Source organism: Microcebus murinus, chromosome 5 (assembly GCF_040939455.1).
Source record: "Microcebus murinus isolate Inina chromosome 5, M.murinus_Inina_mat1.0, whole genome shotgun sequence".
NCBI lineage: Eukaryota > Metazoa > Chordata > Mammalia > Primates > Cheirogaleidae > Microcebus > Microcebus murinus.
Window position 1 is genome coordinate 95,063,508 of NC_134108.1, and position 6,942 is coordinate 95,070,449.

The following is a 6,942-nucleotide window of genomic DNA, read 5'->3' on the forward strand; positions in this document are numbered from 1 at the left end:
TTATTTATTTTATTTCAGGATATTGTGAGGGTACAAACATTTTGGTTACAGTTTATATCATTGCCTCTCCTTAGCGAGGGTTAGAGGCCTACCCTCCCCCCACCCCCCCCACAATGTACACCGTGTCCTATAGTTGTGAGTTTAACCCCCCTTAATGTGCTTTTCATTGGCAAGGTCAAGTGTGTCTCAGATGTGGTTGACAGCAAAATTCAAAATCCTTGAAATACAGAAATTGTATTCCTTGACAACACATTTGTTTCCCCTCATTATATAGCTTATGGTGGCCTAAATCACCCAAGCTTCAAGGAGGAGTGGGGATTTCAGATTATTCACTCTAACAATTTTTTTCTCCCTTTTCAAAATCAGCTAACCAAAGGTCATTTTCAAGACTGCAATTTTCCAGAGAACATGAAATCTACTCATACTTCCACAGATAAATAGGACTACTGACTTACTAGAAAATAAGTATAGAAATTGCATCTTGTCTTTCCCTAAGATGTTGTAACTAACAGGAAGATAGGGGTTATGGTATGACTCTTACTCTATTGGAAAGAATGCCAGTTGGGTGGCTTGGAGTGACAGAGTTAGGGATCTTATGACGCTATAAAGGCTACTCTTAAGAAGTGATTGATTGACTAGACATTAATACACGCTAAAGGGTAGGGGGATGTTTCACCCACTTTAGTTAACTTTCATGCAACTTTGCTCTAATGCGGAATATAGACCCTTCTTAACACCTAATTACAGAACTATTTACCATGAGGTCAGTATACTGTATTGTAGGGACAGAAGATGAAAAGAGAGACCATAAACACAAAAACACAACATCCAGAGCTTCTTTACCAGCAGCAAAAGTGGCAAAATCTTTTTGATTCTATTGAGGAATTTCTCTAACCAATGTGAGTCTCTAACAAATAGGCATGCTCAATATCAGATTGTCTATAACTGTGCTGTCTTATGCAGTAATGACAGCCACGTGTGGCTTCTGAGCACTGTTATGGACTGAATTGTGTCCTCCCAAGTTCCTTCGCTAAAGCCCAAAGTCCCAATGTGATTATACCTCCTTGAAGGAAGTAATTGAAGTTGGCTGAAGTAATTAGGGCAAACCCTAATCCAGTGAGACTAACGTCCTTATAAGAAGAGGAGGAGACACCAGAGGAAGGTCGTGGGAGGACACAGCTAAAAAGATGGCTAAGGAGAGAAACCTCTGGAGAAGCCAAATCTGCAGACACCTTGGTCTTGGACTTTCAGCTTCCATAACTGTGTGAAAATAAATTTCCATTGCTTAAGTCATCTAGTCTGAGGTATTGTGTTATGGCAGCACTAGTTGAATTTGAGAAAAACAACAACAACGACGACGATAGCACCTGATATCCAGGAATTAGTCTAGTACTATCAGCCAGGGCATAATGTTGCTACAAGCTGGTCTGCCACTCACAGTTAGGTCTTGGTGTTCTCCCGTTGAATATAAACTATCCTGTAGAACATCAGCATCAGGCAAGGCCACTCTGTGACCATGATGAATCAAGATGGAAAAAAGACCACTCTAGTTATGTCTGAACACAGACGAAACGTGAGCATTGTCTAAACCACAAAATACCAAACATCCTCCTTTCCTGGCGAACATGAGTGATTGCTGCTTTTTTTTTTTTTTTTTTTTTTTTTTTTTTTTTTTACCAATAACAGCTTTAGCTTCACTCTTGTCTTTGTTCCCTATATGCAGTTTTTTGAGATGCCCAATTAGAGTTTTCCCTACTTTCTAAGAGCACTCAGTACAGTGTGAACCTCTGCTTCCATCGACCATTACTGAAATCAGCCAACCAAAGTCCAAATCCTAGAATAAGTCCTTTCTAACACCCTCTTACTGAGATAGTCCACGCTTTCTCATGATGTGTGTCCTCTTGCTGCAACAAGTTATGAGCTGAATTTTGACTGCAAGTGTGTGCTTGGTGGTCTTTGGTTAAAAAGCACTGGCAATTTGAAATGAAGCTAGTCCAAATGAAAGATGTACTCTAAGTGTACAATACTTGATTTTCAAATACTTAGCATTAAAGAGAATGTAAAATATTTCATAATTTTTATATTGATTATAATGATAATATTTTGGATATAATGATAAATAAAATATAGTATTAAAAGTCAATTTACCTGTTTTTTTTTTTTAAATGTGACTAGTAGAAAATTTCAAATTGCATATGTGGCTTGCATTTCATTTCTGTTGAATACCATTGGTTTATAATGTCCCAAGGAAAGCCAATTATTGACAATTTCGACCATGCACACACACGTTACTATTTTTTAAAGGTGTTTATTAATAATGTTAGGAGACACTCCACTGTGGGTAACTAGTAACTCCCGAATCTCTGTCGCTTAACACAGCAAAAGTTTATTTCTCTCAAACACACAATCCACTGTGAGCTTGAACATCTCACCAGACAGCTAATCTCCCTTTGGCAGCCCAGGCATCCAGTGGGATTTTTATTTCTGTGTTATCATAAGGTGGAAGTGGGAAGAGAGTGCTAGAGAGTCTTCCATAAGTAAATAAGTTCTTTGTCCCAGAAACATCTTGGCCAGAGCTAGTCCTGTGGCTCTGCTTAGCCATAGGAAAGGAAGCAGGAGGGTGTAATTTTCCTCTATGCCCAGAAGAAACAAAGAACTGAATATGAGTAGCAATAGAATATCTACCACAAAGAAATGTAAATAGAAATACATGTTGTAAGTCTCTAGTTTAACACAAATGTGTAACATATTTGATATATGCCTGAGTTGTTTGGTCTGGGGGCCGGAACTCAGAGGACTTTGGTACTTATAGTGAAAATACAGTAAAAAAGATTATTAGACTTTCTAGCTCCTAATTTTACGATAACATTTTAATGTTTCCAGCTACTTAGTTGCAATGGGTAGTTACCAATAGCTCAAAATTCCTGACATATTTTTCTAATACTGAGATAAATTTTAAAACATATTTAAAACTTTGTTTAAAAGCAGTGTGTAGTTCTACTTTTTGCTCTTTGAGGTATCTCCATAGTGCTGCTCTCCACAGAGGTTGTAGAAGTTTGGAGTTCCACCAGCTCTGACTTGGGTGGGGCAAAGGCAATATATGTAACATAAACATTTGTACCCTTGTAATATGCTGAAATAAAAAAAAATAAATTACAAAAATTACACAAAAAAATCAAGTGTGTAATTAGATTAAGTAGAAAAGAAGACACTTTTCAGGATCATTGATTTTTTTTTAAGTCATTGATTAGGCTTTTTATCTATATCTTTATATCTACCTCTCTCTCTCCACGCACGCACACACACACACACTCACACACAAACACACACACACACACACACACACACACACACACACACACACACACGACGTTCTTCAACAAGATTTCATAATAAAAATAAAATGTGATCCCGGAGATTTCATGGGTTAGAACCCTCCCATCTGCAGGAAGATCCCTAAAATGCAGGCGAATTTGCCCTTCTCATCTTCAAATTTCTCCTCCTAGCATCAGGAAAGTTGTTTATAGTAAGCCCAGGGGAGGGAGGAGGGTCTGACAAGCTTTCTCCTCCCCTTTTGTGGCTGAACTGAGAAGCCTTCTAGTATGACTAATTCTACCAATATGGATCATAGGTTAATTTCTGGAGGAGGTAAGCCTATGGCTGTGTGGAGTAGAAGAAACCGGGGGAGGGGGAGGATTCAGCACTTGATCTCACTCTTCCTCCCCTACCCTCTCTCCTTCCCTGTCTCCAGGGTCTGCCATGGCCCTCCTAGACTGCCAGCCCCCAGCGCACAGCCTTAGAGAAAGGAGCTGTGCGGTTCAGTACCAGAGCCACGTGCAATCTGCCCGCCAAAACACAAAGAACTGAAATATTAATTAAAAAAAGCCAATCTGCTCAATCCTCCGCCCGCAGGCAGGCTCTAAAGGAAAACCGCATATGCTTTCCCTTTCTCCTCAATAAATCTTCATGTGGGCATTAAAATACCTAAAAGGATTAGTCATTAAATGCTTGTACATTTGGCTTAATTCGCAAGAAACTGTATGTCACAGGGTTACATCAGAACTTCAGTTTAATCTAATTTGCAGTATTTGCGTAAATGCCTTATTTCTTCTAACGATTGTTACAGAGGATAATATTAATATCCCAAGTGTCCAGAGGGAGAAGGTTAACACACCAACAAGGAAATGAGCTGGATGCCGACTGATGTATAAAACTATCAAAGCTTCTTTTAAGGTGAAACACACACACACACACACACACACACACACACACACAAAAGAATAATTGGGAAGGTGGCTTTGCCTCCTCAAGCTGCATTTATTATTATTATTTATTATTTGATCCTAAGGTAATAAGGAAAATGCTTTATTTGAAAAGGATTTTTGCACTTCAGTTGGATATGCTGTCCTACATATTGCATTCAAAAGCTGTCTATATGGTGACAGTAAAACAACCCTTCAAAGGATTTAATTGCGGAATCACTCTTATTTTCTTCTGAGGAAGTTCTTTGTAGCAGCAGCATTCAGTCCAGTTATATGAGCCAAACCTTATACCTCCCCCCATCCCTACCCACCCCCAGTTCTAAGCATTTCTCCTTCCACTGAACGACTGGAGCATGTATTGTTTGCATTGTGCATCTGCATCTGGCCCTGATAATTTACTCTTTGGTCCACGAAGTTATTTTTGCACATGGTTTATGTAACTCACTGTACAGTAAGTTTCCAGGCAGAAAGGCATCAAAGCCCCAACACTATCTAGAAACACGGGTGTATTCATTAAATATATATTTATTCATGACTTACTCTGTGCAAGTAGTCTGCTATTTTTTACTCATGGTGTATTTCCTGAAATTATTTATTGCATATTTTGGAAACATTCTAAAATTAATGAAAAAAGCTGTCATTAATTCTTCCCCTCTTTGGCCAGAACACCCTGGAGGACAAGCCAATTAAGTCATTAAAAAATGCATTTTTTAAAAAAAAATTCAAAGTTTGTATTTATCTAAGTGAAATTAGTTTTTGAGAATACAATGAGATATTTGAAATTGTATATATGAAATTAGCACTTGATTGTCCAAACTTTATCTCTAGTTGAAGTCCAAGTAGTCTTGGACTGGTAAAGAGCTCATGCCAACCAGGAAACCAGGAAATGCAGGTTTTCCTTTGTCCACGATACATGGCATGAGATGGACAATTAGTTTTCCTCTACCAACCAGGTAGGTTAACAGTTATTATCATATTGACATATTGTGCAGGTGGTTAAAAAAGACAATAAATGGACAAATTTGGAGCATTCCTTGGAAGAGAAGAAGGTTTTTAGGGAATTAAAAATATCAGCATTTACAAATGAGCCAATGTACATTACTATTCATGATTGGTGGGCGGATGTCTGTATATTGTGATTAAAAGGGCACTGGAAGAGAGAATTTTTTTTTCCTACTCCTGCGTAGTCACTAATTTTCATATATATTGCAAATCTCAGCAGCTCTCTTGGTCTCAGATGCCTCATCTCTTATATTAGGTAGGTATGCCAGGGATCTTTAAGATTTCTTCATACTCTCTGGCCATCTGTCATTCTCACTGAACATTTTCAACTCCTAAAGTTTTCATTCCAAGTCCTGTCATGCCATTCTTACCTAAGTCGAAAGTTGTCTTCTTTGAGTCACTGTTTTTAGTTTGTTAGTGCATAGAGATTAAAAAATGTGGAAATTTTAGTCAACAAGCAAAGCTGAAATCATGAGAATTATTTCAGGTTTTACTCATTTTCTTGGAAAATTTACAGTTTGTTATGTGTACGCACACCAAACCTTCTTCATACTGTATTATTGCTGAATAATTCTTTGTGAAAACATATATTATTATTATTATTCTTGATTACTAATTACAAGTCAGGATCATGACTTGATTTATTATCACAAAAGATTTGTTTTAACTTGAAGAAACTCATTATATAAAATTAAACTGATTGTGATACACAATATTAGATTTTTTACCCTTCTTTTTTTTTTTTTTTTGAGACAGAGTCTCACTTTGTTGCCCAGGCTAGAGTGCTGCGGCATCAGCCTAGCTCACAGCAACCTCAAACTCCTGTGCTCAAGTGATCCTCCTGCCTCAGCCTCCCAAGTAGCTGGGACTACAGGCATGTGCCACCATGCCAGGCTAATTTTTTTCTATATATTTTTAGTTGGCCAATTAATTTCTTTCTATTTTTAGTAGAGACGGGATCTCGCTCTTGCTCAGGCTGCTTTTGAACTCCTGACCTTGACCGATCCACCAACCTGGGCCTCCTAGAGTGCTAGGATTACAGGTGTGAGCCACCACGCCTGGCCAATTTTTTACCCTTTTTTAGACGTAAGTTTAACATGTTAATTTTCAATAGTTCAATTATATTTAAATACTAAAAGTAGTTATTAAAGCACCTCTTACATTTATACACCTATAATATTAGATAGCGAGGAAGGTATTGAAAACTATATAAAGCACCATTTTTGGTATTTGCGAAACTTACAATCTAGTTGATGGAATGATATATATATATATTCATATATAAGAAAAAAATTAAAAACACAAAACAAATGATAATGAATGAGAAAATGTGATAACAAAATGTGGCTTCATGAAGTGGAGCAGACAATGGTGTAGGTTAGATTTTTCGGGGGATGTGGCGGAGAGGGACTTTTTAAAGCAACATGGTCATAACCTAGGCATTGGTATGTGGCATTTAAAATCAAAGTTTCAGAATCATAATAATTTATTCACATATTAAACATCTAACTTTTTTCCACAGATTTTTTTCCTCCTACTTTTATATTCGAACATGCCTATCCTTTATATAAAGCCTTTTCCTTTCTGGGAAACTCTTGTGTTTTCTTTGCTCTAAAGAAGGAAATGATACATTCAAAGCATAAACCTGAACTTCCCATGGGACTACTTGGATGATAAC